This window comes from Phocoena phocoena, chromosome 16 (genome assembly GCF_963924675.1).
Source record: "Phocoena phocoena chromosome 16, mPhoPho1.1, whole genome shotgun sequence".
Lineage (NCBI taxonomy): Eukaryota > Metazoa > Chordata > Mammalia > Artiodactyla > Phocoenidae > Phocoena > Phocoena phocoena.
The window spans coordinates 51,057,030-51,076,132 of record NC_089234.1 but is presented as its reverse complement, the minus strand read 5'-3'; positions in this window follow the sequence as shown (position 1 = coordinate 51,076,132).

The following is a 19,103-nucleotide window of genomic DNA, read 5'->3' as shown; positions in this document are numbered from 1 at the left end:
TGAAGAAAATCAGGAGCTAACTAAGTTGATCTTAAAGATCTTTCTTCCCAGCTTTTATAAATCTGAAAATTATGAGCAGGACTTCTTGGTGCTATGACCCTATATAGGCCCAGCACTGTGCCTTCACGCCAGACATTTCCACCAGCTGCCAGACAGGTGATTGATGACAATGAAAGAAATCATCAGGAGACAATGGCGCCTATGAGGTCCAGGTCCACATATTTACTTGCTCTGAATTAAAACGCTCAAACTGCAGGTTCACTCTCATCCCCTGTATTTATGGTTCCCTCTGCCTTGAAGCAAGCATAGTGAGTGCCATGAAAAATCTGCTGAAAGCCTGTCTCATTTCTGGGCAGACACTGTAAATTTCTGAGTGGTGCTTTGTAACCCTTCATTCTGATTTGTAACGTCCAACAACACTGTCAATGACACACAAAGGGTCTAGAGACCCATTTCCTCCAGTTGAGCAGTGGCCAAGGGGTCCTGGCCTTTCATTATCCCCAGTGTCAACAGAGCAGTACTATATCAGGGCATCCAGACCTCCCCAGTGGAGATGACGGGCTTGTCTTCCCAGTCAAGACCCTTGTCTAAAATGTGGCAGATGCTGGGTGGGGCATGACCTTGTCGAGTTGTGTTTGATGTCAGAGTAGATAAATGTTAGGAAGGGTGCAAGTCCTAAATAGAGAGTCTTCCCTACAATTAGAGGAAGAAAAAACAAAATATCAATCCTCTGGGAAAACTTATGACATACCCACTCTGTGCCAACACTCCTGTAGAAGCTGGGAAAACAGAAGCAAAGAGAGTGGATGGAGTCCTTGACTTCTTGGAGCTTAGATGCTGCTGCCTTGCTTTATTCAATGAATAAATCAAAGGATGAATAAATGACTAAATATAATCCTTGCCCAAGAAGAGGCTGGTAATGCCAATGATGTCTAAATTGAACCTGGTCCTCCAAGCGAGACTATACAACACTCACAGCACAACCCCGGCACTTAGTAAAAGCAAAGTAAATGGTTAAGTGGGGATTTGAGGTTTTATCTCAGTACATTTTACATGCAATACTTGGCCTCCAAATTCTGATTTTCTTTGCCAACCTCAAGCCTCTTCTTTGAACTGGTATGTTTCTTTTTAAGTCTCTAAACATCCTGCTTATTGGGCCTCAATGTTCTTACGTAGTTTTTTAGCATTTCTGTCTCCTTCCCTTTTTTTGTGGTCTATAGTAATTGCGTATAGATCAAGTCTAGTGCAGGACAGCACAGAAATTCACCTACTGCCTAGTTTGACTACCCCTCTTGTCAAACACAGAAGGGGGTTGAGGCAGACCCCTATGAAATGAATGTCTGCTTCCATGGATTATAGAAACAAAGAGTGGGAAATTGAGGTCACCTTTTCCCCATTCTCCAAAGACACGCTTTGATTCCAGGTGTTCACTTACAAAAACGAGGCAGTAAAGATGAGACTTTATTAAAGTCTGGGATGAAGGAAGGCAGAGAAGCTGGATTTGCACCTGAGAAGTTACTGCCCCAGGAGTATTGGCTGGGAAGGGGGAGGCCTGCTATCAGCCTGAACAGGAGCCTAACACCCAGGGGCCTGGAAGGCTGAGTTTACCCAATTCATGTAACAAAGCGGGTGCCAGAACTCTAAGAAAAAAAAGCAGAATCCAAAAACCAGAAACTCCAAAAGAGGTGTGAATAAGAAACACAGCCATAGGCATAGGTACATTAAGACAGTAAGGGCCAGGTAGTAAAAAAGAAAAAGAACAAGTGTAGAAGGGAAGACACTCGGCGCACTGAGCCCTGTGCTAGGGGCTGAGCACTTTCACACGCCACATTTCATTTAATAGTCACAACAATTTTTGCAAAATTTATATTATTTAAACTCATACTGAGAAGGAACAAGAAATCCCCGAGGATCTGAGAAGTGAACCGACATACATAAAATCACCCAGATGACAACTAGGGAGCCAAGATTAGAACTCGGGACACCAAGAGATCCATGCTCCACTTTAATTACCTCTATCATCAGAGCAGAAGAAAACTTTGCTACTTTACACAAGGAACTTCTATGTTACTTGACTGGACTAAAATGTTCTTTTTTTCCCTCAATCTGAGAGGACACTAAACGATTTGACCTGTTTTAGAAGAGCTTAAGGAATGGGAAACATAAATTACTATTTAATGCTCATAATTATATGCCTTGTGACAGAAACAAAATTGAACCCAAATTAAAACAGTGTAAGCTAAATATTAAGTGGCTTTCTGAGTTTTATCTCCATACACCAGCCAACAGCCTCTCTTAACATTCATTTGCCAGTACGAACGCATTAGCAAATAAAATGGGAAATTTTGTCCCTCCTGAACAAAATTATCAACAGCTCTCTGCCATTTAGTAGCAATAGCTTTTATGAGGTTATAATATGGTGATCCTGCCTGGAACACTTGGTTTTTTTAAATCATAAAACCTTAGAATTGGAAGATACTTTGGAACTCTCCCATTTCCAGGTGGGTAAACATATCTCATCTCATAGGTCAGCTTCCTCCGATGAAGACTGGCTTTTGGGAACACAGTGCTGAGAATCACTATAAAGACAGCTCCTGGTTCCAGACGTTTAAGATGCCTTGGTAGATGGATACAAGTAAGGAGTAGAAGATCTTTGTCAACCTGTATCTGGACCAATAACTTAAAACTAGAGAAAATTCCACATAATGAAATATCGTAAATATTTCCTATACATTACCTACTTTAATATTCCTAAGCTCTTAACAATTTTGGTATTACTGTTATTGCCCTTTTATTAAAAAGTTGAGAACACTGAAGCTGAGGGAAGTTAAAATTGTGTCCAAATTCTTTTCTGATAGTGAACAAGTTTGTACTTGTCACCAAGTCAAGTATGGCTTCAAAGCCATGTTTCTTCCTGGAAGTGACTGATTGCTCATTAGAGGTATTTTTATTTGAGGCATTTTAAGCTGTGAGTGCATGTGGGAATGTGTGTGTGCACATATGTTTGTGTGTGTGTGTGTGTGTGTGTGTGTGTGTGTGTGTGGTCCCCCCCACACCTTATCTGCGATTTCACTTTCCAGTTTCAGTTACCCAGAGTCAACCATGGTCAAAAATATTAGATGGAAAATTCCAGAAATAAACAATTCATAAGTTTTAAATTGCACACCGTCCTATGCATCCCACTCTGTCCTGCAGGGGACAGGAATCATCCCTTTGTCCAGTGTGTCCTGCCCATTAGTCACTTAGCAGCTGTCTTGGTTATCAAAGCAACTCTGGTGGTATTGCGGTGCTTGTGTTCAAGTCACCCTTATTTTACTTAATAATGGCCTCAAAGCAAGAGAGTAGCAATGCTGGCAATTCAGATATGCCAAACAGAAGCCATAGAGTACTTCCTTTAAGTGAAAAGCTGAAAGTTCTCAACTTAATAAGGAAAGAAAAAACATTGTACGCAGAGGTTGCTAAGATCTACGGTAAGAACAAATCTTCTATCTGTGAAATTGCAAAGAAGGAAAAAGAGATTCATGCTAATTTTGCTGTCACACCTCAAACTGCAAAAGTTACAGCCACTGGGCATTAAGTGTTTAGTTAAGATGGAAAAGGCATTAAAGTGGTACAATAAGATATTTCAAGTGAGAGAGAGCACATTCACATAACTTTATTACACTGTATTTTTACAAGTGTTCTATTTTATTATTGTTGTTGCTAGTCTCTTACTGTGCCTAATGTATAAATTAAACTTTATCATAGGTATGTACGTAGAGGAAAAACATAGTATACACAGGGTTCGGTACTATCTGAAGCTTCAAGCATCCACTGGGGATCTTGGAACATATCCCCCAGAGATAAGGGGGACTACTATAAATACTATGCTATTCCAATATACTTGTTAAAATAGTTTGGGGGAGAAATATTTTACTAAAAATCTTAGCTCAGTGAAGAAGGATTTATCATAAATATAAACTACCAAAATCACTTTTAAAATATTAATTTATATTCCTGCCAAATTTCCTAACGTGCAATATCTGTATAAGTGGTTGTTCAGTCATGTAGCTAGTCACTGTGATTTAAAATTCCAAAACACCGAATTAGCCTCTTTTTAGGAAGTGAACATAAGCACTTTAAATATAGAGCTGCTTTAACCAGTACTAATGGATAATTATTTAAAACTCGGGTATTTTCTCATGTCCATTTGGTCCTCAAATGTATTCTATGGCTACCCACCCCTTCCCATCTGCCAAAAAAAAAAGTCTAAGCCATCTAAGATGACATTCGTGCCCTCCTCAGATGGACCCCAGCCACGTTTCTTGCCTCATCACTTTCCCCTCCCTCCTGCCCTTCCATACTGTATTCTTTGCTTCAGTGACACCCAAGACTGAGATTTATTTTTTTTTTAATTTTTTTTTACTGAAGTAGAGTTGATTTACAATGCTGTGCCAATCTCTGCTGTACAGCAAAGTGACTCAGTTATACACAGAGACGTTCTTTTTTATATTCTTTGACATTATGGTTTATCATAGGATATTGAATATAGTTCCCTGTGCTAGACATTAGGACCTTGTCGTTTATCCATAACACTGAGATTTCTGACTCACCTCCATTCCTATAGACTCCCAGGCCTGGGGTCCCTGTGCCACTTCTCTACCTGTAGAGGTTTAGTCACCCTAAAGCCTGAGTTCTTATCTTGCCACTTCAGGAGTGTCTTCTCACATGCCTGTACCCCTACATCCACAAAAAAGGAATTCCTCTTTCTTAGGGGTTCTTGGTGTTCTCTCTTTACCACACTGGATCTCCTCCCTCCTTACAATACCTTATAAGGATCTTCCAAAAGTGCTATGATAATTATTATTATTATTTGCCAAATTGGGCATCTAAACAGCATTTTGTACTGAACACTGAAGAGTAAAAACAAACAGGACCAAGTAATTTGAAGAAGAAAATTTAATTTTGTTTGCTTGGACTGAAAGATCTTTCTGGATAGGCTAGAAAAAACATGGAAGATATTTTGCTTCTTTTCCATTCCAAATTTAAAAACAGCTGTTGCTAAGGATATAAAAAAGAAGGAACATATCATTGCTGAAATGACCCTGGGTGCTATGCCATAGTATCTTGAAAATCTAACAACTGCATCATAGGGTTCAATACACTCTTCCCCTAGCACAGTAACAGGGGTCTGCACCCAGATTAAGATACACCAGCATCCCTGAAGTCCTCTTTGTGCTTCCACCTCGCTATGAATATTCCCAAAGGTAAACACTATTTTGATCTTCAGACATCATAGATTGATTTTGTCTGTTTACATATTTAATAAAATGGAAGCATACAGAACACATTCCTTTGTGTCTGACTTCTTTTCCTAAATATAAGTGCATGGGATTCATCCACATTATTGTACACTGCAGTAGCTATTTTCATTGTAAAATAATATTCCATTGTATAAATCTACCACAGTTTATTCTCCTTTCTATTGAAGATGGGCATTTGTGTTGTTTTCAACTGTAAATAATGCTGTGATGAACATTCCTGTACATGTCTCTTGGTGCATACATTTACATTGGTATATAGGTTAGATGCTCAGGAGTGGGACTGATGGGTCGTAGGGTATGTTCTGCATACATTTAGCTTCAGTAGATAATGTCAGTTTCCCAAAGTAGTTGTACAATTCACACTCCCACTGTCAGTGTGTAAGAGTCCCCACTACCTCACATCCTTGCAAAGATTTGCAGTTAGCTGTCCTTTTTAGCACTTCTAAGAAAGGTGTTGAAAGTAGTATCAGTAGTCTTCTTCAAGACAATCTCAGGAGAGGCCATTTAGATTCTTCTCAAACAGGAGAGAGAGAGGGCTGATTCACTGGCAAAGGAGGCTCAGAAAAATTTGAAAGACCAAAGATTTTGGCTTGGTAAGAATATACCCCCAGATGTTCATCTTTCCAATTTACAAGGTCCTACTACTTCATAATAAATGCCCTAACTTAAAAAACCATACGGAGACAAACTGGATTTCCTTGTCATCTGGCCCAAAAGAGATCCCAGTCAAGAGCCAGCACCGATGCACCAGTCATGTGAGTGAATCATCTTGGAAGCAGATCCCCTAGCTTCAGTCAAGACCTCCCAGCTGACATTAAGTGAAGAAGGGATAAGCTTCTCTGCCAAACCATGCCCAAATTGCAGATTTGTGAGCAAAATTAATTTTTATTGCTGTTTTAAGCCAAGAGTCAATGAACTTTTTCTGTAAAGGGTCAAATAGCAAATATTTTAGGCTTTGCAAACCACATGTGGTCACTGTCACCATTTTTTAGTTCTTTCTTTCTCTCTCTTTCTTTCTTTCTACAATGCTGTAAGAATGGCAAAAAGTATTCCTAGCTTATGGGCCATATAAAATAGGCTGTGGGCTGGATTTGGTCCATGGGCAAGAGTTTGCTGACACCTGTTTTAAGCCACTAAATGTTACAGTGATTTGTTACAGAGCAATCGATTATCAGAACAATTAATTAAATAAGTTGCATGAAGATGAATTTGCAAATTTAGAAGATAAAAAGGAAATAATCGTGTGTGTGTGTGTGTGTACACTTACACACAAAGTAAACATCATAAGAATTTTATGATAGCTTTATTGGCTAGACATAAAAGGTCAAATGTGACACATAAATACAAAAATGGCAATATACAAAAGCTTCCATTTAAAAAAGAAATCTTATTGCAGAGAAGAAAATAAGTATCTATTAAAAACCTGCCTCATTCCAGGATCTCTGTAGCACCATGACATGCATTATTTTATTTATCTTTATAAGAATCTTATGAAGGAGGTATTATTATCCTTATTTTACCAATAATGAAACCCAGGTTAAAATAATTTTCTCAAGGCCTCATGATGAATAACAGGTAAAGCTTGGACTCAAACTAAGTTCTATCTACCAAACTCTAAAGCCTATGGTTTTAAGAATTAGCTGGACTGGATCTTAAATAAAACCACTTCACCTAAAATTTGTATCTCACAACCTCACCCACCAATTTTCCAGGTGAGGAAACTGAGACACAGAGAGTTCATTAGAATCATAGCACAATACAACTGACATGAAAGCTTAGTTCCCTCTTCTATATGTTATTCCCTCATCTCTGTACTTGGATAATTTTCAGCTGCAACATATTTAATATGTATATTTAAATAAGTGGTGCCATGTTTTTTAAAAATCTAATCAGGGATCTGAAATTTTAGATATTACTTTAATATCTTATTTATAAGCCCATTTTCTTCAGAATTTCTTCAGAATCTAAAATTTTCTACAAATAAATAAGATGTATGTGTGTGTATCCTGTGATGTGACAGAAAAAGAGCTATTTCTTTTGCAACAGTTGCAAGCACAGCAGATACCCTAGAAGCATAGCAGACACGCTCTGCTGTTTTTGAGTTAGCGAGAATCCCCTGGGAATCAGTGTTCCTTTTGGACTGTATTTTTGTAATACATTTAATTCACGTCAAGTACTATAGAGGTTCAAGGCATAGAGATCTGCAGGCAATTCCTCTTGGGAATGTGTGGCCATTCCACTTCTGCAGCTGATCCTTTTTGATCTCTTCTAAGCCTCCTCCAAGCAGTCGCTCTGAAAAATCTTTATCAAGTGCTCATAGAACCTGAACTCAGCCTCTTGCCGCAGAAAGCACCAAAATCTAATCATCAGAAAGTCCCCACAAGCCAGGGAAACCTGTTCTCTCTCCCCCAGCAGAGAGTCCATGACAAACCCCTAAAGAGATTCTTTGTGGAGCAGTAGATGGGGACCGAAGATCCTCCCATTTCAACTGCTGGGCTCCATCTTAGCTCTGGCATTGTGGAGAAGAATCACAAGGGAGCAAAGTCATGAAGACACGGAAGCTTGTATTTAGTTCACAGTTGGGGAGGGGGAAATTTCCCCCTCTCCCCCTCTTGAGTTCTTGTGGCTGGACTAATAATAAAATTGACACAAGACAGATTAGCAGGAGAAAAAGAAACATTTAATTCGTGTGCATGGAGGGCTTATAGAAATAGGACCTAATAAGTGGCCAAAGCAGACAGCTTTTATACTTTCCAGGGAAAAAAACAATAAATTTTTGAATTGACAAGATGAAGAAACTTAGGCGTTGGGTGCTTAATTAGTGAAGGATCTAAACACTTTGGGCTGGGGGCAGTAAATTAAAGAAGCAACAAGGTTTATTTATACATGCCTTTTGGCCCCAAATTCCTATCTCTGGCAATAAGGGTGTCCTTCTACTCCAGATGCAGGGAGTGCACCTTTCGCATGAGAGATTTATTTCCCGCCTTTGGGGAGACAGAGAGGAGGGTCTCTCTTGCATCAGCTGTTTCTAAAGTAAATTTAATTCAAAATAATCAATATGTCATTGAGACATATTTTGGAGTGGCCTGCCCTGAGCCCAACACCATTCTCTCTTTATATATGTGGGCGAGTGCAGTGGACTTTTCATCAATACTCAATTGCCTAATGGCTACATACTCTTAAAAATTAAGAATGGTCACATGACTACCTCATTAGCGAACTGTGAGCCAAAGCATGTATAAGCTGGTGTACTGTTATCCACGGTCCCTTTTTCTGTGGCAGTGGTTGCAAAAGCTTGTATTTAGATGGAGGTACCACCAAATCAAAGCATCCTGGAATGTGAGCACCTCATGAAGGACAGAAACTCTGGCAAGCCTCCCAAACCTGCCACTGACTTCGAGTGAATGGGAAATAAACTGTTCTTTCATCAAGCCCCCGAGACGTCGATATTTTTGTTTCTGCAGCATAACCTAATGTATCCTAACTAATATACCCAGCAATCCCATGGTGTTACACCCATCAAGACTCTACTGGTTCTAATGGATCTATCTAGTAGGTGTGCTTTCTATAGTTAGCAATTCAGAATAGTGCAGTAAAAATACATAAGCTCACTGTAAAACCTCTTGTCCCCTTCCCCTAGCGATTACGAGGTAGACACCAAGTATCACCTAAAACTGAGGCCCATTTAATTTCTCAAAGTATAGACAACATTGTTTATTAAGTATTTCCTTCTTAATCAATTTTAGAAAGGTCATATATATAGCAAGTATCTTTCTTTTTTTTTTCTTTTAAATTCTCAATTTTCGCCCACTGCTTTGTACATCTAAGTTTCAGTAACACCAGTCCTCTCCCCTCCCCATTGTCACTATTATTGATAAACTGTCCTTCAGTACCTCCCATTCCTTTTTTCCAGAAAAACCTTAAAATTATTTAATTCCAAATTATGTTTGGATTACAGTTGCAATTGTACTAATTTTACAAGAAAATTGGGAATACTAAACATCTATAATAATATTTAGCTGAAATATCCAGATACATGATTTGTCTTTATCACTTCTGCCTCTTTGTTTGTCCAATAAAATGTTATAGTTTCCTTTACAAAGATCTAATATAATTCTTATAAAGTTAGGCACTGATTATTAAGTATAGGTAATTTAGTTCTATTATGAATGAAGCCTCATAATTTTCTAGTTAATTGTTGCTGGTTTAATGAGATGATTTTATCTGTGAAATATCTATTTTGTTTTGCCTTCTTTATTAAACTCCTAATACAAGAATGTTACTAGCATCTGTACCATAACAACGCAAAACTGGAAACAACTCAAATGTACGGCAAAAGAGGAATGGATAATTAATTGTGGTATATTTATGCAATGGAATACTACAGTTAGAAAAGAGAATTAACTAGTGACCCTCAATCTCATGTTGAGTGAAAGATGCCAGACCAAAAGAGCAGATCCTGTATGATTCTATTCACAAGAAGTTGAAGAACACACAAAACTAATCTAGGATGATAGAAGTCAAAATACTGGTTACTTGTAGAGGGATGTTGACAGGGAAGGGACAAGAGGGAACTTCCGGGTTGATGAAAATGTCCTGTATCTTGATTTGGATTGTGGTTACATGAGTGTTATACATTTTTTTGTCCATTTTGCTATGTGTGAATTATACCTCACTGAAACAAACACACACATACAGCAGGCAAAAGTAACCTAATGGGCATAAAATTCAAAAGAGGGTGACACTGACTGGGAAAGAGTATGCAAGAAACGTCTGGGGTGTGAAAGTTTTCTATGTATTAGTCTAGACAGTGGATAAGTGAGTGTCAGCATAGGTAAAAATTCATCAAGCTGGACAAGGGGGTTTTGTGGACTCTGTGTGTATATTTTATCTCAGTGAAAAAAATCTTAAAGGTAACAACTTATTTTTTCACGTAATTTTTTGTATTTTTCTTAGTGTGCGATAATAATATTCTGCCTTATTTTCTCTAATTTTAATTCATGTTAGTAATTCTACTTACCAGAATTTTTAAAATATTTAAAAAATTGTTTCTGTTCGTAAAGGTATTTATCTATGATACTATGATATTAAACGATATCTTTCTCCAACAAAGGATTTTGTAACCAACTTAAAAGGCAAATGAACAACTAGGATAACATATGTGCACTATGTAATGTCACTGAAATAGAGCTTAGAAGTCAGTATGAAATGAACAATCTCGTCAACAGAATATTGGGAAATGCCTTGAAAGCGTAATTTATAAAAGTGCAAATATCAAAATAAAATATGAAAAATGTTTAATCTCACTAATAAACAAAGAAACAAACTTAAATAAGACATTGTTCTACTTATTAAATTGATTATAGCTAAGTAGTTAATAGTCCAAGCTCTGGAATCACACTGAGTCACTCTTCTCTACGACTCAGTTTCCTTGTATTTACTGTGGAGGTAACATCTATAACACATAACGTTTATACAAAGATCAACTTTATCAATATTTATATGTCTCAGTGACTTGCTTGTCATATAATCAGTACTCAATAAATGTCAACTATTGTTATCATTATGACTCTTAATGTTTTTGGCAAAGATGAAAAGATTGATATCACTCTGTGATGACAAAGATAGGAAAATATCAATAGTAATGGTGAGTGTTTAAAATTATTACATTCTTTCTGGAGGACCAGTTTGTGAATATGTATCAGAATTTTAATTTCAAGCCCAGACACATTTTTTTAAATTGTTTTTATGTATTTAGAGTGAAGTCAGGTTTTATGCATCTTCTTAGTCTCCCCATTGAGAAAAAGTGCTCGGGCTTTGAATTCTGGGCTAGGCTGTCTGATACTAAGAGCTAGCACATATTGAGTTCTGTGTGTGCCAGAGTCACAAATAATAATAAATACAATAGCTGATTCACTAAATTGTTTTTGAAGATTCTGAGCCTAAAGTCCTACCTCTGTGCTCTGTCAAGGGTGGCATGGCCTAGTGAGTAAGAGTGCAGACTCCAAAGCCAACTGCCTTCTTTCAAATCCCATGTTAACTGTATGACCTTGGGCAAATTACTCAGCCTCTGCTTTCCACAAAAGCAGTTTATGTATATAACATAATGATAACAATTCTCAGCACACAGTAAACACTTGATGACAGTATTCTGTGTCAATGTACAAAATGTGCTATGGCTTTTAATCCTTATTACTCTCATGAATTATATACTATAATGGTCCCTTAACACATTTCCTGGCACAAAGTAGACTTCCAATAAATATGTTGAATAGATAAAAGAATACTCAATATTTAAATGTGGAAATAAATCTTAATGTGGGCAGATAATGGAGCCTATGTCACGTAGGTAATTAGTGGTAGAGTTTTGATCGCTGTGTGTTTTACTATTCATCACAAGCATTTCATCAGCACATGGAAACCTCTCTTGAGCCAGCTGCACCACTGTGGAAAAAGGAGGTTGTTCAGCTATAAGCATCCACACTTCTCTTCCCTGCTTTTCCCTCCTACTTTCTTTTTCATTCCTCTTCCCTGTGAAGTAAAAGGCATTCATCATCTTTCATTATCTCCCTTCTTCCTCTGGACTTCTAAAATTGCCCTGCTCTTGTTTTATACCAATGCCTTTGCTAATGTGACTTCACGAGGAGATTTTTTTTTCTTCTCTCTTCTCTAGATCAATAGTCTCTGTAACCTCCCATGGCCCACTATTTGATAGTTCCACCAGCTTTCATTCTCGAGCCTCTTAAAGCCCTGGGGGAGAGAACCATTTGAACCTCTTCCTTTGACAATGTTTTGTTTCCCTCCACAGCAGAGCAGTTTCCTTTACTGTGGTGGCAATTCTGTCCTTACTGATGCCCTTTCTGCCAAAGTTTCTCCATCTGCAGAGGTGACTACAACCTCTGACCAGGTGCTAGGATGTTAAGAAAACTTAAAGATTCTATTAGGTGGCCAGCCTGGTGAGTTTCGAATATGAACAGTGCCAGTATCCTCTGAGGTTTCTATTACAGAATCTTGCAGGCATTTTATTACAAGGAAAGTCCTGTCTTTCTCTGGATCTCATTCTGGTTGTTTTGATTTATGTGAAGGGTGTGCCAATCCCAGGATGCCCTGACAATGGAAGGTGGGAGACTCGTTTTCTTTGTGTAATATAACAGAAGCAAGAAACCCCAGGTGAGAACTGACATACAGCCAATGTCACATGTGATCAAGTCTAGAATGGTGAGTCCTACCCCTAGACCCTGCAAAAGGGGAGAAGGCAACTTTCTCTGCACCAACTATCTTTGTGACTCCTAAACATGTGTGAAATCAAGCCATAGGTCCTATTGATGTTCCTCTGTCAGTCAGAAAAAAGAAAATGTCATCATTAGAGGAAACCCTACTGGTCATTTGTTAGTGCATGGATCTTCTGTTGAAACAGTGATCCAGTAGGGGAGTGATCCAGTAGGGGAGTATAATGTTTCCATTTTATGGATGAGCAGCATTACCAATGTAATTACAATTACCAATGTAATTTGACTTAATACCAGGGCCAGAATTAAAATGCAGAGTAAGTTTTCACTGTATTTGCAGTACATTTTTCCCCATTCTCACCCTGCCTCCTCCTCCATTTGTGGGTAGGTAGAACCTCTTCCAGGAACAGAACACAGGTCACAGAACACATTTGAAACTCTCTGTCTGAGAAGCTCCCTTTGTCTGGGGACCCAGATTGAGAGCGCTCCAAGATAAGCTTCAACTCAGGTTAGGGCCAGGCATCTGGCTTTTCCAGTCCTCGAGGAAGACTTGCCCTTTACTCTGGGATCAGTTTTTGCCGAACCCGGAGAAACTCTGCTGTGTTTCTAGGACAGTGTCTAGACCACTCGGACCTCACCTCTGCCTGTTCCGCACGACCTGCTGAGGAGCCTCATTCCCAACCCCACTATTAGCTTGGCCACAGGGCATTCCTGCACCAGGGAAAATGAGCAGAAGTGATGGCATGCCACATAGCATCCTGAAATATTATGTTTCTGGTAGTGCTTGCTCTTCCCCTCCCCCAAGTCCTGCATTCAAACAGAGGCAGCTCCCAACATGTAATATCAGTAAGGAATTCACGTTACAATTTATGACCCACAGAGATTTAAGGTTGCTTTTGTCACTGCAGCAAAGCTAAATGTTATACATACACTATGCAAGTCACACTGGCTTTCTCACTAGCCTTCAAACGGACTGACCCACTTACTGTTCATGCTGCCTGAGAGGCTCTCCCCTTCCACCTACACATGGTTTTTAATTTTCATAATTTAGAGTTCGGGGCATCTATTCCCTCCTCACAGATAAATGCAGTGGCTACCAAATTTATATGACTTGTCCTTCTCTCAAGCCTTTTATATTATTTTCTAGTGATATTTGACACTCCCTGAAATTTTGTTATGTATGCATTTGCTAACTTGCTTGTTGTCTATCCTGTCTTCCAGACTATAGCTCCATGAGAACGAGGGTAGTGGTTAAGAGTACAGACTCATTAGCCCAACCGCCTAGATTATAATTCTGGCACCAACAATGGTTAACTGTCTGACACTAGGTAAGCTACTCAACTTACTGGACTTTTTTCCCCTTTACTTGTAAAGTTGGGATACTAAGATAACATATAATTCATAGGGCTGTCGTTAGGGTTAAATGTGTCAAAATATGTAAAGCACTTGGCCCAGTGTTCAGCACATAGTAAGCATTCCATGAAGTTTGGTATCATCATGAGTATCGTACACCACTGCATTCCAGATCTGAGAACACCACGTGAACTAACCACCACTAAGCATCGCTGCTGATAGAAAACTAACTTACTTAATAGTTGAGAACTGATGACCTCCATGGAGGTCTAAGAACAATGTAAGACAACGTTGAGCCTAATTCCTGGCAATTAGTAATGATTACAATAATAATATTAACAATCACAACAAATAACAATACCACCCTTTATTTAGCATCTAACAGTTATTTGTTACCTACATTATTGCACAGTTGTAATGCAGCTATCATTAGTTTAGGTGAGACATAACCTGTAATTATCCAAGAGTCCATAGCTTACTGAACTGGGTTTTGATTCATGTTTCATTGACTGTGCTGCAGAGGGCTTATTAGATAATTACTCCTGTTTTGTCTTCTACTAGTCCTAATTCCTAAGATGATGGAAATTGTTGCTCTGTTGTCCCCTTGAATAGGTGTGGCCATGCATCTCTTCTGTTTCAGCCCCAGATTTAATACTGATTGAGTTTCAACTTTGTAGCAATCGTCATGCTGGGCTGAGGGTTTGGGGAGAAACAACAGAGAAATCAGATGTATCCCTGGCACTTAAGGAGTAAGGCAATCGACATTAACTGCTGTTCTGAAAAGGAAAGGAGCTGGAATGTGTTCTTTCCAGTAGGTTCTCTTCTAATCATTACAACCATCTGTGCTTTACGTATCAATGGAGGCACAGAGAATTAAGGAATTTGCCCAAATTCACAGAGCTAAGGAAGCCAAGGGGCTAGGTTTCAAATATTAGATGGTGCCAGTGTTTTCTACTGTCTCTCTGCTGCAATGAATGATAAATGCCCTCTGTTTGTTTCTTTGTTTTTGTCTTAATTGGTGACGTCAGGCCTGAAGACAAAGTTCCAGGGATATGTACAGTAAGTAGCACACGACAAACGCATCTATAGCATGACTATACCCCAAGAGGTGCACATTGCTGCATAGAGCATATTTGCAGCAATTACAGGATCAGGTGATGCCCTTCTTTCAGTTGCATGGTTCTAGCAGCCTTGAATTTGGGATTTTCTTATTTGATATTCCATCAGGCAGCCAGGTGTGGCCTGCAGACTTTCCCTAATTGCTCTGTTCCAGGCAACGCTTATTAGGGGCACAGATCATGCACTCCAAGTGCAACGGTGTCTACATCCCCTCACTCAAAACCAGCTTCTTCAGTGGCTCCCGCCTTGCTGTTCCCAACACTCAGTTTGTCAGGAACACAGCATGACTCAGGGCCATAAATCATGGCTAACTTAGTAGAATTAGCTCCCCTCCAAAGGTGGATACATTGCAGGCTCCCCTCTACTTTGCTGAGAGGCCACCTGAGAGCCTTGTTGCTTCAGTGTTATAAATCAGCACCAGGCAGGCGACAGCATCCTGACAGCAGGACGGTTACTGTCCTGGAAATAAGAAATGCAAATTTCTCTCCCCTCATTGCAAAGGCATCCAGTGGACTTACTCTATGATATTGATCAATGACTTTAATCACTGCCCGCCCCCAGTTTATAAAACCCATGTGCCACCTGTCACCCTTTTTCCTCATGGCTCAGGACTGAGGTAGTATTTGATTTCCCTAGGTGTCATGTGAGTCACTTGAGAAGGTGGCTATTAAAATGGTAAGTTTTGGAGAGCAATTTTAATAGTAGCTATTTCACCTGTAAATTGAATCCTGGAGGCTTCAACACTTAGGATCTGTGTGACCTTGACAAGTTAGTTGGTCTCTCTGAGCCAACTTCTCATATGACAAATGCAGACAAAAATATCTGCAGCAGAGGCTGGTTTTGAGGATCAACTGGGAGAACTTCGTACCTTGTGTTAAATAGACGGTATTTAGTATTACTGGGCCAGAGAGCTAGGTAAAGTTTAGCTAAAAGGAGATGAAGAAGTGAATCTACACTAATGGATCAATCAGGGTACAGGAAAAACAGGAATGGATGCTACCAAGAGATTGTTTGATTCTGTTTTTCACATGGCAATTGCCAAGCAGATCTGACTGAATTTTTAAAAAACGGTTGATAATCACTAGAGGAGAAGGAGACTGGCATGGCCTAGATATCTGCTGTGTTTCAGTCACTGTGCAGGAACCTCACCACATGTAAATTACCCCTATTATTCTACAGTTTTTCCTCAGTTCCAAAATAGTCTCTGGAAGCTTACCTTTGGGGAGATCGTTTTATTAGCATCACTGGTAGTCAGGGTATAGGAAGATATATTCTAATCTATAGATTATGTGAGATTTACATAAGATTATGATTTTGATGTAGGATTTCTGGGTAGTGGAGAAAGAAAAATGGTTAAAGAAATCCATCTGGGATCCCACCTATGTGGAACCCAGATGCATCTGACACTTAAGACTAATTGGAGGGCTAGAGATCGTAAAATGCCCAAATGTACCAGGAGAGAAGGACTTAGATCAACCTCTCTGAATGGGAGCAAAGCTGTAATGGCCAGCTCACTACTTCATCTTCCCTGATAACACCACAGTTGCTTGTTAAGGAATATGGGTTATTACGATGACAGAAGGACCCTTAATTGTGCCCTTCCAGGAAGAGCCCATCCTCTATCCATGGACATCATAAAGTTAATATAAAGTTATATATTCAGTTATATATTCTGAAGTTAATATAAAGTTAATATAAAGTTATATATTCTGAAGTTAATCATAAAGTTAATATAAAGTTAATATATTCTGAAGTTAATATAATTTCTGATGGTTTATTTTCCTGATATGGGCCCAGAAACCCAAGCAGGCAATGCAGCAAGGGAGATCTTGCAGTACTTAAACTTCAGTTGCATCTTATTGCAAGGAACCTCATGCAGTTATGTAAGGCCTCACATAGCCATTAAGACCAGATGTATTCTGGCTCTACTTGATGACTGATGGACTAATTGATCACAAAGAAAACTTTGTATGCAGAGAGATCTGATCAAAGCTTTGGACTCTGCTTGAAAGAGCCTTGTAAATAGGAAGGTCATCTATGAACACTTCCTCTGCAGTCGACTGGCTGACCACGATGATCAGAGCAATAAATTGTGTGTGCATACATGGGAATGGAGTAGGACTAATAACGAGGGACTTCACTTGAATCTTTGAGATAAATAAGAAAGTCATGTGACTGTTATGCACTGAATGTTTATGTCCCTCCAAAATTCATATGTTGAAGCTTTAACCCCCAATGTGGTGATACTTGGAGATGGAACCTTTGGGAGGTAATTAAGGTGAGATGAGGTCATGAGCATGGTTCTCTCATGGTGGGATTAGTGCCCTTGTACGAAGAAACACCAGAGAGCTTACTTTTTCTTTTTCCCCATGCATGCACAAAGAGGAGGTCATATGAGCACAGCAGGATGGAAGCTCCTTATAACCCAAGAGAAGAGGCCTTATAATGAAGCCTATCTTGCCAACACCTTGAACTTGGACTTCCCAGCTTCCAGAAGTGTGAGAAATAAATTTCTGTTGTTTAAGCATCCAGTCTATAGTATTTCTCTTTCTTTTTTTTTAAGTAATTTTTATTGGAGTATAGTTGCTTTACAATGTTGTGTTAGTATCTACTGCACAACCAAGGGAATCAGCTATACTTATACATATATCCCCTCTTTTTCGGATTTCCTTCCCATTCAGGTCACCACAGAGCACTGAATAGAGTCTCCTGTGCTATACAGTAGGTTCTTATTAGTTATCTCTTTTATACATAGTTATCAATAGTGTATATATGTCAATCCCAATCTCCCGATTCATCCCACCCCCCCTTTCCTCCTTGGTATCCATACGTTTGTTCTCTACTTCTGTACCTCTATTTCTGCTTTTCAAATAAGATCATCTGTACCACTTTTCTATACTCCACATATATGCATTAATATATGATATTTGTTTTTCTCTTTCTGACTTACTTCACTCTGTATGACAGTCTCTAGGTCCATAGAGTATTTTTTTTTATTGAACTATAGTTGATTTACAATATTGTGTTAGTTTCAGGTGTATAGCAAAGTGATTCATTTATATATATATTTTTTTTTCTTTTCTATTATAGGTTATTACAAGATACTGAATATTGTTCCCCATGCTATTATATTATTTTTTATGGCAGTCCAAGCTGACTAGGACAATGATTATTAGCGCCAAGTCTAAAAACTTCACTCTGTGTTACTGCCCTTGAAAAGCTAATTTTAAGTTTTATTTGACAGTGGCAGGTTAACAGAGAAAGGAGTGGGCATTTTGAAAAATATCCTGATATGTTAAAAGACAAGTGTGTCGCCTCAAAGATTTAATCCAAGAAATAGTCTTGGCAGGAAATGTGAGAGACATGATATGGTGAGAGCTGAGAACAGCCTCGGTTGCTACAACCATCAGTGTGGTTACTAAGCACACAGCACCCCAGCCTGCCAATCCCTCACTCCGAGCTTCAGTGTCGTGGCCTGGAAATCTCGGTCATGCTGCTTCGTAGCGAGTTATATGAGCGAGTGTAGACAGACTCCTTGGAGAAAGGACTGGGAAAACAGTGTCGCACCCAAACTGGAAATTACAGTTATTTTCATCCACACGTGCCTCCAGCCACCAGTGTCAGTTGATTCTTCAACAAAAAAACTTTCAAATTCTTATTATGTCTCCCTTTCCACTATTATCGTCAGGCAGTGTCTTATCATCTTTTACTGTGAGATTATTTCAGCACTCCCTGCTTGCCTGTCTTTGCCTCTTATTCCTCCTCAAAACCACCCTCTTGTGGTTTCCCTAAAATACCAGCAATGTGTTTGTTTCATAGATCTGGTCATTCCACAAAGACAGCCGATAGCTTTCTGCCACCTGAAGATGCTCTGGTCCTGATTTGTTGCTCCAGCTTCAGCTTTGCCCACCTCCCTCTCTAACCCCTGAGCAAACTCCATCATTACACTACCCATCTTTTCCTGAACAAATCTTTGACATTCTCACCTGTGGGCATGGCCTTCTTAAACTTCTCCCTGTCCCTGGTGCCTTTACCCAGCAATACATCATCAGAATGGAATTATTTACTGTAGTAGGCAGAATAATGACTTCCCAAAGAT